At 37.9% G+C, this 20102-nt stretch overlaps 1 protein-coding gene across 2 annotated transcripts in view; it reads left to right on the top strand.

Annotated features, from left to right (window-relative positions):
• The window catches only part of frmpd3 (FERM and PDZ domain containing 3), a 114448-nt gene that overhangs the window by 12971 nt on the left and 81375 nt on the right, over nt 1-20102 (top strand). The window contains exon 1 of one of the 2 annotated variants that reach the window (XM_084719382.1): nt 4912-5071. The exons of the other annotated variant lie outside the window; for it this stretch is intronic. The gene's annotated coding sequence lies outside the window, so the exon portion shown is untranslated. Of the gene's footprint in view, nt 1-4911; nt 5072-20102 lie in introns of those variants that run through there. 2 annotated transcript variants of the gene reach the window in all.

Raw genomic sequence — 20102 nt, forward strand, 5'->3', positions numbered from 1 at the left:
GGCAAAAAGCCCAAAAAATAATCAAAAAAAAAAAAAGAATATAATCAAATTAACCCAGTCGGCCCCATGTGTGCATCTGTGTTAGGTTATAAAAGTCATAATATGCTAAAACTCATATATGTCCTTGCATGTGCTGGAGTGCTGAGAAAAGATATAGATGTGTATGCATGAGATGTGGCATGAATCACAATCATGCTTTGTATACACACACACACACACACACACACACATGCACACACACGACTAGTGGGCAATGTAAGAGAAGATAAAAAAAAGCTAAGTTTTATTCATCAGAGAACATTGTTCTACTGGCCACAAAACAAATCTTACTACTCTGATTTGAAATCTATAAAAAGTACACAAATACAGAAAAAAGCCACCCAGGCATAAATGAAGGGGGACGAGGGGGAGGCCATCTTCCTTGTTAGCAAAATGACCAAAATGCATACCCCTTCTTAAAAACAGACAAACTGCATACTGCACAAAGTTTATTCATATACCTTTTGTAGACAGAAGTCACAAAGAAATAAAAACCTGCAAAAAAAATCAAATAGAATCAAATACATTTTACAAGAAAAAACACCAGATAAAATATAAAAAGGAAACAGATACAAAACATAAGTTAAATCATAATACCACATGCTACCCCACTGCCCGTCTGAACGGGGTTTTAGCTGCTTTATAAAAGAGTCCAGTGATCTCAAGCTTACTGGAAGACGAGTCTAAAGCTTAGAAGCTGCCATCTGGAAAGAACGGTTTTCCCCGACTCTTGAAACAAGTCCATGAAATGTGTTGAATACTGTTATACTGCGGAGTCTGGCCATGTAGTGCTCTGTAAGTGAGCACCAAAATTTTAAGATGAATTCTAAAATTAACGGGAAGCCAGTGAAAAGAGGTTAAAATAGGTGTAATATGTGACCATCTGCTGGATTGTGTTAAGAGCCAGCAGCAGCATTTTGGATGTTTTGTAGATGGTGAAAAGAAGATTTATTTTTTAAAAAAGAATTACAGTAGTCCAAACATGGTGAATTAAATGCACGTATTAGTTTGCTCATGTTTCTTAGGTGAAAGAGACACAATTGAGTCAGCATCCTAATGTACAACCGCATACACACACAATCACAGTATGGATCTTTTGTGTATGTTGGTTATAAACTCACACACATAAACTTTCACATAAACTGAAAACATCGGTTATATGTGTTTCACGTTTAATGTTGTTCAGTCTCTGTAAAATAACAGAATTAGTGCTGGAGACAAACTGAGATTCTCTGTGCTGTTGATGTGTTTTCAGAACAGCTGTAACTATTTCACAAGGGAGATTTCTGTACGTATGTGTGTGTGTGTATTTGGGCTTAATCTATACTAATAATAATAATATTAATAATAATAATACTATAATCTATACTGGCTGATAGATATTATTGACCCGATATTGGCTTATGATCACTGTATCAGTCTATATCGCTACTGGCATATATGTTTTCTGATCTGATTTTTTTTTCACTATAATGCTGAACATTTTTGTGTATTTAACTGTTTTTCCTAAATCAGGTTTACTCTCTCTCTCTCTCTCTACATATACATATATATATATATATATAAATATATATGTATATATGTATAGCTATACTTTTTTTTATTTCATATTAGTTACTTAAAATTCTTAAAAATACCATGAAAGTGTACTCTTTCAGTGCCCTAATGTAATTCTGGATAATATAATTCATTGTTGAACTGTAAATAGCCTGCCTCCATTACATACCATTACATATCTAAGTGTTTGACAACCACATTTGAGGGATCTTTGCAAAAAGTGCATTTATGTATATTTCCTGTATTATGAAAATTATATTCTGTATAAAGCCAGTGCATAGATATTGAGTTTTTTTAACATGTAATATCAGTATCAGCCAGGCTCTATTAGTCTAGTCTTGTCTTTGACTCTGGCAGGTAACCTTATCACAAGTCATTCCCCCTCTTTCCATGCTTTCCTATTTGTTTCTGTCAGCTGTTGAATAAAAACAAACCGTAATAAGCCTCTTAATATAATCTGACCACTTTGCCTCATGTATCCACTGCACATTCAGTATGTATACTGCAGCACACTCACAGGTGCAGAGCAGATGAGAATGTGGATTCAATATTCTGCTAACTTCGTCAGGACAGACCATGTAATTCCCCCGAACATGATGGTGCTTTCTCACACAAAGCCCTTCTAGATTCTGCTGTAAACACAGCGTAGCTATGTACAAACACGAGCTGCGACTTAGACAAAAAGCTCAGATTAGCAGCCGAACGCAACTATGTCAGATTGTGTTTGAATCAGACTGATTGCCCGTGTAAGTGAATTGTTTTGAAAACCACACAGACAGGGTTTATATTCATCTGCAGACTGTTTTTCCGGGGTTGTAGATTTCAGCCCACAGGTCTGTTAGCATGCACGCTACATGCTGTGTGTATGCGTGAGTGTGTGTGCACTCATGCATGAGTACGCACAGCTAGGGCATCCCACGAGGAGTTATTAGTGGAAGAGAGATTCTTCCCAACCCTCACAAACACACACACACACGCAGACTTCCACACAAAGCTGTAGCCGTGACACGGCGATTGTGTGTGGGTACGTTCATTCTCTTCAGAGAGGCCTTATTTAAATTTTTAATGGATTCAGACTCTTTGAGGAAAATAGAGAAGTGGCTTTACTGAATGCTTATAACCCCCCACCCCTCCCACCTCTACATTTCTATAACCCTGAGGGAAGGATGCAGCCCAATATGAACATTTAATGTAATTGGACACACTAAATGTGGTATTATGCAGAACATGTCCTCACGTAAATAGCACTCTGCCATGCATGAATTACTGATGTGGTTTGAAACCCCAGTGCGCTCGTTTATTCTTTCAAAACTTTGAGTGCAGGATTATACACAGTGAATTCATGCCAGGATGTCTTAGGTATTGCACAGCACTCACAATACAAAATACACGTATGTGTGTATGTGTGTATCTACCTATTGTATCTAATGATAATAATTATAATAATAACAACAACAACAACCACTATTCTTATTCTTATTCTTATTCTTATTCTTATTCTTATTAATATTATTATTTGACTTAAATCCTGTTTATGTATCACAAAATTGCTTTTTGATACATTATTGATTGCTGTAGGTTCCCCCAGGTACTTAAAAATAAAAAACAATCTGATATGGTTCGATTTCTATAAACAGATTTAATGCTGCTCACTTATTTGTTTGATTGTGGGGGTTACTGACTTGCAAAGCAGAGTGGGAAACTGTAGACAAAATCAATATGAATCATCACCAACCAAACAGTGTAAAACAAACATATTCTTGTGTGCAATAACCTTTCAGGAGAAGGTTAATGTCAGTATTAGCTATATAGTCACAGGGACAAATTAATTAACTACAAAAATCATTCATCATTTCCGATCAATTAAAAATGTAACGTTAAAATGTTGTTCATTGAGGCACTTGATATATAAAAAAGCTTAAAAAAAAACAAAACAATTTCCACATAGAGTAGGCCTCGGTTTTCTGAGTGTTTTACTCATAGCAGTCATTACATGCACACATACACACACATTTATTCTATATTTGAATTTCCCTCACTCCGGATAAACAAGATATCCTGTGGAGTTTTCTTTTATACAAATAACGTCATGTTTACATTCAGTGTTTCTCACCAAAACACGCTGTGCATATCTTTGCGGGTGAATGAATTTCCTTCCTCATAAAACATAAATTTGCAAAGACAATTTTCTGAATATTTCATCAGCATATGGCTCCAGCCCCCCAGGACCCTCCAATGTATAGAAATACGACCTTTTTACTCAGAGATTGTGCAATGCCACAATGAACACTTGTCATTATGCTGTGTTCACTTTTTTACACTGAACGAAACAACAGCGCTATAAAGCCGCCCCAGCCTGTGATTGTATACAGCATGTAAGCACCGCAGAATGAAGAAGTGTGACGTAACACAACAGCATCAGGGGCTAATGTGACAACGGCACCAGTCAACAAGCAACTTTGCTCCTCTGTTCTTTTTTAATCACACGTAGAGCTCATGAATTTATAATGTAAGGCTTTTTGTGATCCTGGATAAATGGGGCATCACTCCTTCTGCATCAGTTCAGTCAAAACGATTGTTTTGTACGATGATCTGTGAAGTTTCTCTCCTGCCTATCTGGTACGTCTGTGTCTGCTCGTCCCTCTTTCATCGCCCTCTGCTACAACACAGCTGACAAATAGAAATAGAAATTTTAAGACAGACTCGCGAAAATGTGAACCCATCCTTTCGATCCATGTTTACATGGCCGCCCCAGTGTATAATTGCATGCAGGATGCTGGCACTGCAGAATTAAGAAGCAACGACACAACAGCGCAAGTGTCTAGTGTGACAACTGTGGCGGTCAACAAGTAATTCTGTTTTAATCACATGTAGAGCCTGGCCAAATACCTTTAATCCAATACCTATTGCCATTTATAGTGTAGTTTTAACGTTGTTATCCTAAATTTAAACACAAGCAAGAACTTGGTCAAAGTGGAGGCATTTAACAAAGCAGTCCACACTTTGTAGGTTTTTTTGTAGGTGTCTTACAATTGTAAGAACATTTTGCTTCACTTACTGCACACGCACACACACTGAGACACAGGGTGAGTCATGCAGGGATTAGGGTCACCCTCCTTTGATATCTTTCCCCTCCTGACATTAGCTGACGGTTACTACCTCAATAGATGTCTTTAAGGCTGATATATAAAAACAGAATCACCATTGATCTTGTCCAGATATTTTACGGCTTCTAACTGCTCTCTCTACGGCCTCTGCTGAGACGAAGCTCTTGTCTGCTTAATTAATGGTCTGCAGGTAATGTGGGCGACCCGGCCTTCAGCAGCAGTGGAGTACATTCTCTGGAGAAGGATCGGCCTGTAATGAAGGGCACTTAGACCACCTGCCAGGAGACCGCAGGCATGATTAAAAGTCACCAAGAGTTTCCTCTGACTGAAACATCACAGATGATGTGTGCGCTGCTGTAAACCCACAGGTCTGTATCTGTATTCAGAGTGCAAACCACAGAAATGCAGTAAAATGGATGCTTGCTTATCATCTCAGCATTGATGATGAAGTATCTTTCTGTGAGGAGTGCGGCTCTGATAGATTGTGCTTTGGCCAGCATATTTCCACCCAGCGACTGTCTCCAAGGTGAAAAGTCTGGATTCAAACAAATCCTTTGCTAATGGCCTGTCATTCCACTTGGGAATATAGTAAACACTGGCTCTGTAAATTATATTTCAGAATGCATGTCTTCCTGACAAATATGCTGACAACACACAGCAAAACAAATATAAAACATGAATAATGCACTTACTAATGAAAGGCAAAAGGCAAAATAAGACAATATTCATGCAAAAGCCCGTTGGGACGTGTGCATATCGAGCCTCGATTTGAATGAGTAAACTGTAATCAGTTTTCAGAGTTTGCTGAAGCGACACACAGAAGGATACTCCATCTAATTTTGGCTAAAATGGTTTTCATCCAGCAGTGGTGTAAAATCACAGCTGCTGATCTGCAGGTTTTTGTCTTTTTTCCCAGAAACACAATGGGATTAATTATGAATGTTGTCAGGGAATGAAGCCAAAAAGAGTCAGTGCGAGTGTCAGAAGCATACCATATTGTGTTGCTATAGAGCCAGTTTATTAAAGGATTACAAGTGGAAATTATTCATGAGTATGCCTTCATTACAGACTAACATTCATCAGAAGGTGAAAAATGCCTTTGCCCCGGTGTTTGTAACTGTAAGCTTCTCCACACTGAACATCCTGCAGTGTGATACATACAGTACACTAAGACTTTCTGATGTATAAATTGTTATATCAGCTTTAGTTTGTCAGTCTGTGGAACAAAGAACATCTGATTATATTGTTATCATATGTTTATTGTCTCCACCAGCTAACTTGGAAGGAGAATACATTAACTTCACCCCAGTTTGTCTGTGAGTTGTTCCTTCTCTGTTGGCAGGATCTGATTAAAAAAAAAAAAAAAATAGTAGAATTGGCTGAAATTTCATGAACAGGAAAAGATTAGCTGTCAGATATTGATGATTCATTTTGTTCATTCATTTCTCAATCTGTTTGCTCCCTCGTGAAATACAGTGAGTTCCTGTCAACTGATAATCTGTACTTGTCTTCAAAACTGTACTCGCCACAGTACATACAGACTGTAAACTTGTTGGAATTTAAAGTAACATCACATGGGTGGGAGTGTCTTTGCCTGCTGAATATCATCAAAGGTAATCACAGCTGTGCTGATATTCAGTACCAGAGCACTCGCTCTCCTGTAGAGCTGTGCGATATTTTGAAAAAGTCATCATGAGATTATTTGACTGAAATTGCAATTGCAATATGCAATACGATTAGTGGGAATGATCATTTTAGCATCATAATTGTCATTTTTCCTGAAAAAAACAGTTAAAATCATGATGATGTGACATTTTTGGGGTCTGTACAAAACAAACTTGTCTTCTTTCATGTGAAGAAAATGATTTTTAGGCCAGGACATCTCTGCAGCACTACAATATTTCATTATAATGTTTTTTTGCACATTTTTCCTTTTTCAAAAAATTGTGATTTGGTTCTGGTTCTGTGATTTGACTATTGCACATACCATATTGTAATTTTGATTTGATTGCAATTAATCTTATTCCTACTCTCATGTGTTATTGCTTGTATACAATAGTTCTACATTTATTCACAGTATTAACACTGATAACCGACAACAGATCATGATCTGTTTGTTTATTTTATCATTTATTTGGCTCTGTCATTAGAAATAGTTATACAACTGGACTGGTACTGGACTGTTGCCAGGCAACACATTAACATTTTCCTGCACACTAACATCTGCTTGCTAGCTACTTTGTGTGGGTCCACACATCCACAGAAGAGCTTCCCTTTACTCTCTACTCTCCTCTACTTGTCTGGATGCATCCATAAAACTCAAGACTGTATTTGTCTCAAAAACTACTCTAGTACTAGTATTAGTTACTTTTTAATCGTTATCATCGCATTATCAAAGGGTTTTCTGTTTCTCAATTCAGTTCACTACAAAGATGCTTTATTGGCATGACCATAACAAAGTACAGTATTGCCAAAGCACATTCAAGATTCAAAGTACTTGAAGTAAACATCTCCAAATCTTCAGTCTAAACTACTCCCAAATCCTGCGCTGTTCTGCATGGTCACCTCTACAAACCTGTACATGTTGGGAGCATTTTGTGTTTTTTCTTCCGTCTGTCATGGTATTCATGGGTCCATTTGTGTTTGTATGGCCTTGTGGCTACAAAAATGTTGATGAAAGGTTTGGATATTAATTCACATTGTACTAAGTACTCAATTATGATATCATCATATCACACATCTTCATCAGCAGATGAAGTTTGCCCAGATTTCAATTTTTGTTTCCAGGCATTTCTAAGCAGCTCCATGCTGGCTCATAATGTGACATAAAATGTAATCTCAACTTTGAAAACAGCAGTGATCTCACTACAAGGTCCATTTAGTAGCTGTCCTGGAGCTTTTGATTCATACAATATCTGTTCAGTTGTAACAGTTGACAACCGATGACAAATGGGAAAATTCTGCCGATGAAGACAGTTGGTGATCACCTGCAGGATAATCATACAGGCCTGGTCTTATGCTGGGTATTATAATTGTGATTATAATTTCAATTTGATAGAGCTGCTTTTAGTCAAAATATATATTTTCTGTAGGCCTATTCTTTTAAATAATGCAGCCATTGAGCATTTTAATGATGCTTATTTTCCAAAACACATCATACATTTGAAAGTATACTGTATACTTAACCTCGAATGATGTAACTGTAGCAGCTGAGCCTAGTGTGGTCAGTGCAGGTTAACTTCCTTTGTCACATTACTGCTCCAAACATCTATAGTCAAAACTATACCTGTAGTCATGTTGCCCCTAAAAGAAATTGTCACAGAGGTGCTTTGGTATTGTTTGCTCTTCTGCAACTACATGTTGCTATTTGTCACTTTGGTCTGGACCATAGATTTGCACAAACCTCAGTCAGATAAAGGATCAATGAATCAGGGAGACTAGACTAACATATTCACCAAAACAACCTCTCTGCCCCTGTACTGCCTCTGCTACTAGAAGAAGGAGAAGAGGGATGGCAGGTTGACAAGGGGATGGATCGCAGTCATTTCGCTAACAAGAAGAGTGGCCCCTCAAAAGATCATGTGACACAGTAAGATTGAGAGCTCCACAACAGCTTATGTACAGCATGTGTTGAGATTGTTTTGCTAAATTACAATAAAAGTCATTGCTGGAAGTACAGCTAAGGGCAATTCGTTGACTGATAATATGTCGATGTGCATATCATGCATCGACACTTTGCAATGAACTGTTGTGCCCCAGTCAGCGCATGGATTCACCCAGTGAACAAGCTGCAAAGAGCAAGACTCACTGCAATGATCTAAAGTGTGCACGTGTTTTAGACAGAGATGCCACAGTTTGGCTCTCTTTGGCTACATAAACTGGATGTGATTTATCACAGCAGGACAAACTGCTCTGCACGAGTGCTGGAAGTGAAGCACCGAGCAACCTGTCCTCCTCCTGCAGCTGCAGCAGCAGCAGCAGCAGCAGCATTGTCCTGTTTACTTTCTGTCAGCACCCAAACACGATCTATGAGGATTATCAACACGTGGAACATGTTTCTGTTTGTAAAAGTAACGTAAGATAGATTTTCATCCCTGTGTTAAAAGCGATGTCTGCACCGCTGCTGTTAACACCAAACGTCATCTAAGGGTTTTATTCTGCAGCTTTGTTGTTTTCTGTTTACTTTATCAGACTCCAGTGATGAAATAACTCCATATCATAACCAGTTTAAGTATGAAATCAAAATACTTATTGTCCAATTCAATGAAGAGTTGAGACAGTGATCAGTTACTAAGTTAACAGGCATCACAGCTCCTTTTGAATTTGAGGTCCAATATTTTTCTGATCAGGTATCTGACGAATTAGACACATTTTTAAAATATGCCACTATTATCATTATTTTAATATGCTTTAAGTGTCTGTTTTTCAGGATTATGATTGAATGAAATATTGAAATATCAATGAGACAAGTTTTGATATGTATCTCAGGTAAATGAATAGTTATATAACTGAATAATAACAAAAATAATTGTTAGATTAATTGATAAATTACTTGTATTAACTGTATTCTGTAACTGATCTTCATAATATTTCTTTCTGACATGACATACCCACCCTCAATTCCTTGTCCCAGATTTGATCCATTCTTATCTGGTCATCACAGAAACCCTTGATGAGTTAAGTGTGTCCATCTGTCTGTCTCTCTGAATAGCTCAACATAATATGGATGAATGTTCATGACATTTTTGAGGAACATTTCAAGTGAATTGCACAGTTCTCTTGTGTCTCTCATGCCATACAACTGTTAAATGCCCATCTCATGTACAGTGTTATGTGAGCATGTGTGGTGGGTTTTACCATATGTTCTACATATTATTATATCATATATTCAAGTCTGTGGCTGCATTACAAAGTTGAAGATGGTGCACTGGTTGGCTTGTGCTGTCAGGGGAGATTGGGAATTGAAAAGATAATTTCACCCTAAAAATTCTTTTGAAACTTTTCTAATGGTGGGAGGGCAGCTCTATAAATGGCCACTGCCTGAATATAGCTCTGACTGTCCATCTGGTGCTGTGATATTTGCGATAGCTATTTAAAATGCCTAGAATTTAAACTGGCACACTTCACATCTCAGTTCAGAAGCAGTCAGGAAATAAGTGAGCATGTGAAACAAGCTGATGATGGAGCGTGGAGGAATATATGAATCTCTGGTCCAAGATGTGGAACTGGCATTTCTTGTTAATTGCATACTGTTGCCAAGTTGTGTATGTAAACCACAGAATGTCATCTATTATGCTGCATTTCGCATCATTCACTGCATGTCTTCACATTGTGCTTCCAGAATGTAAAAATCCGCCTCTCGGTCCAGAAACTCTTGCGGCATTTGATGACTTCATGTATCTTTCTGGCCATTTGCGGCTCCAACCTAACATGTTGCCAGTCTCTGTTTTGCCAAACGTCTCGCTGGGCGAAGGTGCTGCTCTGAGCTAAAGGCTGTAATCTCTCTCACACCTGGCTAGTGTGGCCTCGGCCAATAACCGCCTGCCTCTCAGGCTCATCAGTCTGGCAGACAGTAAATCAGCTCGGCCCCTGCAGGAGCCCCGGAGCAGAGCAGCACGTCACAGACAGCACTTTATACCTAATAACCTTCCAGCTCGCTGCTACTGCCACAGATTTGCTTGTGAACATAAGTACATGGATGAAGACTGTTGGGTATAATCTCACAAAAATATATACTGTTTTTTTTTTTTCCACCGCAGCTTGCAAAAAGTCCAAAACGTCATTTTGATCATTTATGATGCAGGAACAGATAACACGCATACCTTCCATCCGGAGGGAGCGCTTTCAGCTTTTCTGCAAAAGGCTGCGTGATTACTTTGAATGCAGCTCCTCTGGTAGTCTTTTGTCAGAGCATCAGGGAGAAACTGACGCATATTCCTTGTGTTTCTGCTGCTTTCTGCTGGATTCTGATGTGTATTTGTTATCAGTTTGTGCCAATGCTTCTGTGTGTGTGTGTGTGTGTGTGTGTGTGTGTGTGTGCATGGTTTAAGTGGATTGCTTTCTGAGCCGGATGCGGGAGCCTGGTTTGACAAAAGCTTACGACTTCAGACAGACAGATGTTCCTCTTCAGATAGCGATCTCGGCATAGAACATGGCTGAGAGAACAAAGCTGTCTCCTGTGATTATGCTCCCTCTACAGCCTGAACCTGGGGAATACTTTGTGCACGGTACAGTCGAGACCCAGCTGATTGGAGTCACACGGAGTTAAATGATTAATGCATTTATGACAGTTTCTATTTTTAAAGCCACCACAGCGGCTGTTTGAAGATGATGAAAAAAAAAAAAATCCAAGCGCACTAACCAACTTATTTGCCTTGTTTTTGCTGCGAGTTTCAAAGCCCACTGAGATAAGAGAGTGGGGGATATGGCAGCTGGCAGAGTGGAGGTTGTTTTTGAAAAGGAGAAACTTCAGAGCCACGTTTAATCTCCACCTTCGTACCTAAATCAACCTCAACAGCTGGGAGAGGAGGACCCAAGCAGGTGATTACCAAAGGCAAGGGCAAAGCACAGAATACACCAGGCCCAGTTGTCCTAAAAATTTAACTGAAGTGGTACCAGTTTCAAAACAGTAAACACATACGCACACACACACACACACACACACACGCACACACACACAGTGTTCGGCATTCATCGTTCATTGACTGACAGCTTCAGGGCTTCTGTGAGCGAGAGCTCCCTTTCTGATAACTTGAGGGGAAAAAGGTGAGGGCTTCTACATCTCTTCAGGCTCCAGCTGACGAGCTGGCTGTCATGCACACAATGATGCATGGAGGAGGCAGCCTTAATGTGACTAAGTGCCTAAGGTTCTGGCTCTCAGAGGAGGCTGCGAGGCTGAGCTGTGATGGAAATGTAGTGAGAACAGTAAATCTCATTGTGGAGAGAAAACCTATTTATCTGAAAATGTACTGCAGACCCAAAAACTAAGCTGTTCTCCCAAAGAAAATACACTGTCCAATATTATTTGAAACTACAAGCAGTGCTGGATGTCATACAGTGATGCTAGTCAAGATCTGTTTTTGTTTTTTTTTGGTTTTATAAAAAAAGTAATGTTAATGTCAAAAATTTAAACTTTTAATTAGTTTACAAGCTATTACTCATTTATTTATGTGTAATGTACAGATGCAATCATGTGATTTAATCAAATTTAATTTACTTGAGGCAGAGTTGGATTTACAGTCCTGTCCATGTTCAGTAAATCTTGATGGTGAGTTGAGGACACGTGGGAACTTTTTGGAGGTGTTTAAAATTCAGAATAGGTCACCCATGCTGCATTCATCTAAACTGACAATTGTAGGATGTTTTCCAAGGATGCAATTTCAAGGATTAGATGGCACTCGCAAGAGTAATTCACTTCAAAACTTCAGTCTGTCATTAGTGCAGGTAGAGAACAGGACACCACCACACTGATTAACTACAAATGACCGATTTCCTCTGTCTACACGATCCCTGTCTACCTTTTGCTTATTTTCAAAACTCTATTATACTCTACTCTACTCTATCCAAAATTAGGTCTTGTAAAATAGTTGTTTTCCAGTGGTGGAAAGTGATTAAGTCAATTTACTCAAGTACTACATTTAAAGCTGCAAGAAGTTTTTTAACTGGTTATGAAACTCAGTTTGATACTGATGTTTCTGTATGACCTACACAAACAAACTATCAGCGAAAAGATCTGCTTTTTCTATCAGGTTAGATTCTCCTTGAAATCAGATAAAACAACAACGCGAATGTGTTTACATTTTCACAGGCAGAGTTACAATAAGTAGTATGTTAGACCATTTAAAAGAAGCAGCAGGAGATTTTGTATTATTATATTATTATTGATAATAATAATACATTATAATAATAAATAATATTATATATTGTATATATGATTTTATTTTTGACATTATTTTGGGTGAAGGGTTGAAGGAAACACTACCACTTTTGTTCAGAGGGGTTTCCAAAATCAACAAAAAGTTCAATTCTGTGGTACTTTTACTTCAATTTGGTATTCTCATTCTACTTCACTACATTTCAGGGGCAGATATTGTGCTTTTTCCCCTTCTACATTTATCTGACACTTATACTTACTAGTTACTTTTCAGATTAAGCTTTTACATAATATATTACATTGTTCAAGATTAAACCTGCAACTTTTTTTGTCTGGTGACCTTTTATATAAAATTATTGTGTAGTTGAAGCACCTTGTTTCAGATGTTGGCAGCTACATTTTGTGGTTAACACTATTGTACTTTTACTTTACAATACAATATGTAAATTATCCCGCTATATGTCTCTCACATTAAAACAATAACAATAGGCATAATTTGATTTGAGTTGTTATCTTCACTTAAAAAAAAAAAACATCATAGGTGACGAAAATCTAGTGATTCAGGCAGAAATTATGTTCATAGATGAGGTAATATTAATTATCAGGAGTTATCAGGAGTCCAGCTAGCACCTGCTAGCAGGAAACATAGTTACTATGAATAAATTACAGATTTCTCTGGTTTTTACAATTTTTGGATAATAAAAGTACACAACTCAACAAATATTGTAGTACTTTTAGACATTTTAGTGTGGAAATGTTACATATTATAGCTGTGCACTTCTTCCATCACTGATTTTGTTTCATAACTGTCATTTATTCAGCCTATATAACAGTCAAAGCAATTTCAGATGCAAAACCAGTCACAGGAACATTATTTCCATCTGACTACATATCATCATGTCACATAACATAATGAAGATTATAGTTGTTTTGACTGTTTACAGTTCTGAGAGACAAAAGACAGACAGGAGAGACATGGAAATGCCTGTAATATAAGTTTCAGATGGGGTTTGCTGTTGCTGTTAAATGGTACATGCCATATGATGACATAATTATATATTAGAGAATGAGTATAATGTCCAGAGCTTGTTGTAACGACGAACTAATGTGGAAATCATTTTGAAGCGGTTAACTTTACCAAAACCTAAATGTGGACTAATATCTCACATGTGATGATGTGTTACCACATAATTACATGACACAACAAATAATTCATGATGTAGTTTTTATATATATGATGTATTTTGATGTATTTGATGTTGTATCATGATGTATTTTATAATATACACGCATATTTTAGCCAGTGGTCGTCTATCTTAAAGTCAAGCACTTCAGCCCAGGAAACACACTGGTTTGACAGGCAGAGATTTACAGTCACAACTGGGACTGTACAGAGGAAAAGGGCAACTTTGACGTATTGATGCAGAGTGGGGGCATGACCTGTTCTGCTGTCACAAATCAATGTTCACCTCAACCTTCAACATTTCCTGCAGAGACGAATCTCTGGTGTGCCAATGCTGACTGCTTTTCCACTCACTCTCTCTATCGTTGTGTGTCAAGAGCGTTGAAATTTGTGACTGTACTTTCTCCTGTTTGAACGAGAGGTGAGCTTTATTGGTCCAGTGCAGGTGCCTTTAATGATCTTGGTTTAATGGCACTACGTAAAGCATGACGTTAAAGATGTGTGGCAAAGAATGCTGAGGAGGCAGAAGGATATGGTGCACAGCTTTCCTTCCTCCCCTACTCACAACCCTCATGAGCTCCTCCCAGTTCTTCACTGCAAATTTATGGTTTCTGCTGAATGCAGGCTGAGCTGTTTTGCATATTACCCATCAACCCTCAGGGGCATTGCTATAGATCATAAAGTTGTTAAATGGTTTGTAACTGGATGAGCCATACAGGTAAAAAAAAAAGAGCTGATTCATGAATGATTGTGGAGGCAGCATTGTCTTTAATTCATCTATAAATCCATGTGAATCTGGAAACTAAGAGTGAATTGATTTTAAATTTAAACTTCACAGATGATCAAGGATTACAGCTTGGGTTGATATTACACAACCTGAGCAAAATTTAACTGTAAATATGTTGTACCTTAGTGTTCCTCCTTTTTTTAAATTTTAATCACTATTTTTACCTATTTCAACTGACTTTATTCATTACTTTTAGCTAATTATTCCAACTGTTTTTATTCATTATTTTGAGCTAACTATATTTTATCTGTCACCTGACTGGCTGAGTTGAGCTGTCATCATTCCAGCTTTCCAATAAAAACATTTTCTGTTGTCAAGGGCATAGAGACACTGTGTAACACCACCTGACGAGGACAAACTATTAAACACAAACAAACAGAGCTCATCTTCTAATTAAACTGCATTGTAACACTGGCTGACTCTTAACCTAGGCCACACTAAGACAGCATCAGCGACGTGAGGATTATACGAGTTATCCTCTGCTGTGGCTTTAAAGACGGGCTTCTTTCTTCACTTATCCTAATGGTTCGGCTCTCTCAGTACAAACCATTTCATTCCAAATGGAGAGCAGCACTCTTTGAGTCATTAAGTCCTCTCAGTGTGTCAGCATATGAAGATCTCTTCAGACTTATCAGTGACGATACATCATCTTGTTGAATTGAGAACAATTTCCTGAAATGGAAAGCAAAGGCTTCTCATTCACATTACAGTGTTGTGACAGTTTTTGTATCATGCCTCATTTACATAAATTGCTCTACATCTACTTACTGTACTCCGTTTTAGTTGCCTCGGTTAAAATAACTCTGCTATGGTAGCTTCACCATGCTACCTTGTTGTTAGGTAGGTTTCAGATTTTTTCCTTTTTTGACTTTTTGTGGCATATTAACTGCAAAAGGAAAGGAAAAGTGTGTAAACAAAAAATACCTTCATTTATATCAGATTTAGGCTACAATAAATAACATTAACATTTCATAAATAACAGTGTATTTTGTGATAACTATTGGTTTAAGAAAAAAATACAATTACATCTTATCCGATTTGCTTTTTTACTTTTGTCTTTACTTGAGTTGGACATGCTAAGATTAGCTGAGTTTATTAAATTGGGGAATATGAAAGTTATTGGGGTGGAAAGGGTGACTGAATCTGTTTTTTAAGAGCAAAACCCTCCTCAAGATTGAAAATATTTTGTTGCACCCCACCCTTGATTTAGAACTCAGTAATATAACAATACAGAGTTTGTGCAACTTAGTTTACCAGAAGTAAAGCATAAAAATGTAAGCTGTACCCCAGTTAAAACTCAATATATTTATTGAAAAATATTTTTCACAATATCCACTAATGTGCACATTTAATGTGGAATTAGCTATTTCCAAAATACTGGACTGACACTCATCTAATTCGCTGGGGGACTGACTCTGCATATGGCAACGCACAACTTTATGATCCACTGCAAAATATAAAGCCATTAAAGTTATCACAACAATTAATCTCTTAAGGAGGGCTGCAATAAAATATGAAATAGAAATGTTCGGTGAAAAAAAAATAAAACCACCTCTCCTGCACTCAATAAAATTAAGAACCTCATTTTAGCACAAAGAAAAATAACAAATCCTTCCCGGTGTTTGGACACGTAACATTATATCTAACAGTAAACTTAATTCTGCCAGTCAATAATAATGTTGTGAAATTATGCCTAAAGAAACACATCATGTACACAATACACTGCACAGCTTAATAAGGAACACATAATTAGCAAGGTAACGTAAAACAAACAACCCAACATTAGCAACAGGAAACAACAATAACAACAACAACAACAACAACAACAACAGTTTGATACATTTAGAAAGTGAGGAACATCTGATGAAAGTAAAACATGTTTTTAAAGTAATCATTAAACTTTAATGGCATTATTGAGTATTTGTATTGGTACCTGGTATCAGTACTCAGGGCTTCATACCCAAATGTAAGTTCTTGTACTTGTATTCAGTCTGACAAAAAGTAGTAATAGTGCATCCCTATCCTCAAACAATCCCTTAGTAACTGTTTCATGTTTGGTTATTCGGTTAGGTTAAAATGAGGCAAATAAAACTACATGGCTAAGAAAGATCTTTGTCGTGGTAGTCAGTTGGAGATAGTCCAAGTAGTCACTCCCCTGTGAACGCCATATGTGCAGACAGGGGTAAACACATGTAGCGTGAGCTTACAATCGATAAGCTCAATCAAAAATCATGTTTCTCACTGGGACTGTGTTCTCACAAACTCAGAACAGGTTTGACGTCAGTTACAGTTTGACATGTTGGAACAACATTGTTCCACGGTTGAAAACATAAAATCCATTCGACCAGAATTCCCTCCTTCCTCTCTGTAGATATTCAGTGTGTTCCACATTTAAAAGGGTCCTCAGACTGTGTTTGTGTGACCCTCTCTGTGTAATAGCTTTCTCTGGATGACTAGTAGACTAGATGGCCTCAAGCTCTTCAGTGGGCCAAAGATGTTATGATGCAATGCTTTTACCGCTTTCCCTTGAGTCTTGACTTTTAAAGAGTTCAAGGCAGTGGCCTTTGAAGTACAAAGTATTAAGTTCTAGTTTATGTTACCAAGTTATAATTGGCTACTCAAGATTACACTGTAGTGCTGTACAGTATGTCAGTGGACTGTCAGTTCCTGCGCTGCGGGGCCACCAAAAGGTTTCTAGATTTCAAATACATAATTTATAAATATAAAGGAGTGCATTCAGGTACAGTAGATGGCTAGACTTACATGGGTTGAATATCCATCAATCTTTAATTCAGAAGGATAATGAACAGGCTCCAGCTGATCCATGGCAGAGAAGAATCAGATGCAAAAAATAAGACACCTTTGTGAGCTCTCACTCCCACATATACACAGTGTTGTGAAGTTTATCTCATCCTACTCAGCCTCTGCTTGTGTTTCATCATATTCCAATGTTTGTAAGTGGAAGGCTTATTGCTATAAATTTTGTCACTGACTTTTGTGGCGTCAAATAATAAAGCATGTGTTTGATTCTTTCTGTACACATGACTGCTTGATCTCTCTGCCAGACCTTTACTTGGATTCCTGTAAGTTAAACTTGAGAAGAATGGCTCTCTCGAACTTTATGATGACTGTTTGATAACAGCAAGTCTATTGTGGATGCAAAATTCATCGAGCATTTTGAGTCCTTCAAATGAAACCTCAAATACAGAAATTTGTCCACGCCCTCTAGAACACATAGAGGTGTTTTCTGATCTAATCAGCAGAATGACTCAACATTTGTCTGTGCCCTCAAAAACGGTTACAGATCACTACAACTGAAAAAACGAAATCTGTTTTATACTGTGGCAACGCTATGGCTATGGGTTGTTTAGGTCTGGCAGTGGCTCAGTGGTTTGTATAGTTGCCTTATAGCAGGAGGTTCCTGGGTTCTCCCTGTGATTGGGAGGGTTCCCTCTGGGTGCTTCAGTTTCCCTCACCATCAAAAGCATGCATGGTAGCTCAGTGCCCTTAAACAAGTGACTGCTTCGAACTGAACAGTGGCTGCCCACTGCTCCTAATACTTATGTACAATGGATTCAATGCAGAGAATGACTTTCAAGAAATGTTGTTCTTAGGGTCAGTAAAGGATAACTAAACACTTGGTTAAGGTTAAGTTGGTTGGAAACAGGAAACTAATCACCTTCTCCTGATAAACAAAAGCTACAGTATGGGTATTTACATGAGATGCTTTAAATGCTAATGAGGTATGCTCATATACTAATGAGGTACATTCAGATAAAAGCCATTACAATATTTTTAATTTATCCCTTGTCATTTAGACTGGAGACACTGGAGACATGGCCCCACCACTTTTTTAAATAATCAATTTTGTCCCCATTACTTTATAAACACACATCTTAAAAATGTTGTGAGAAATAGCTTGCACCAAGAAATGTTAACTAACAAATGAGAAGAGAAAATTGTTTCCTTTCACAATAAGAAAATACACATTTAGTCATTATTAGATGAACCTGACTCATGATGTCTTGGTTTGGGTTTATTTTGAAAGAGCCTGTCTTCTCGTGTGTGTCTTTAGTCTTGGTGTATGTCTGTTTCTGTATCAGTTTGTTTTCGTCCTTTGTGACAAGTGTTCTAGCTTTGTTTCCCAGTGTCTTGAACTTGCAGGCTCTACATAAGCTTTTGTGTTTTGACTTCACTACGAACTGCAGCCGCCTGCCTCCTGTCTGCATTGAGTCCAGTTCTCTGTTTTCCTGGCTTCCTCATGGACAGTTGTGACACTTGAACTCTTGTGAACTCTAATCTCAGAGTACGCAGCATCTACACAACAAGGCAGTTTAATGTAACATCAAAATTCAGTTCATTTATTATCCTTAGCTAAGGTTGTTAACATTTTCCTTCAGGTGTTTGTATTTTGTCATATTTAAGGTAGATAATTGATGGCAGACATTGTTATCTCTGGGCTGTCTGACATGCACTGGTGCTCTCTGCAGTTGATGTGATATTGGCATTGTTTGATTGATTGATTGATTGATTGATTCAGCTGCAGCTGTGGATGTGATGGATGACTACTACTTGTGCTGTCAATGTTGTTTTGCATTTTATGCAGAGTTTTTTCATATTGTTGACTCTGTAACAGCCTGGGCTATGCCATTATTATGTACTGCTATGCATTTTTTTTCCCAAACTGCCTCAATTATCTACTGTGACCCACCGATTGCCCTATTACATTGCCTAAAAATCACATAATGTTGAAGACAGAATGTTGTTTAAAAAATGTTTTTTCATCTGAGCCCTTACGTCCCCACCACTTTTCAACACAAAGTGACGCCCTTGAATCTACGTCCCATTATCAAAGAGAAGCAGAGGACTTATTTGAAGGATTTTAAGCTTTGAGATAACTGATATGTGGACTGTGCAAATAGACCGCAGCTCTGTATCAGTCAAACTAAACGAAACTTTATTGTTGGCAACACTCTATGTAAGCAAAAGAGTGACTAAGTGTATTTTGAAAATCAGGCAAAGGTTAAGCCGATTATTTGTAATCAAAAGTGTTTTCTGATCACTCCAAATTATAATTGCAGATCACCAGCAGCCGGATATTTCTGCCTTCTATACTGCGGTGTTTTGTCGACACCAGAGAAAAGTACAGCATGAATAATAGTCGTTTTCTCAGCACAGAATATCTAAGTGGTGGTGCGGGGGTGTATTTTGGGCACTGTTTGACATTCTAAGAGAAAAGGGGAGAGTGCAGTGAAAGACGTGATTAGTCACAGGTGTTCTGGCTGCTGACGTAAACTCTTTGTGGTGGTCACAGAGTACGTTCATGTAATAAAGGACACATTCCAGAGCTGAGATGAGTGGGCAGTAAAAGATACTATGATGTATGCACTTAGATAATAGTGGATTCAAATAAAGAAAAGGTAGAACACATTAACGGTTATGTTTGGATGAAATGTTTCGTAGAAAGTGGCTCTGGACTTTCCACTGGTGTTCATAAACATAGAGAATGACCTCTCTCTCATCTATATTTAACTACTGAAGTGTCTGCTCACTATA

The sequence above is a fragment of the Lutjanus erythropterus genome, chromosome 5 (assembly GCF_056507025.1).
Source record: "Lutjanus erythropterus isolate fLutEry1 chromosome 5, fLutEry1.hap2, whole genome shotgun sequence".
NCBI classification, from domain to species: Eukaryota; Metazoa; Chordata; class Actinopteri; order Lutjaniformes; family Lutjanidae; genus Lutjanus; species Lutjanus erythropterus.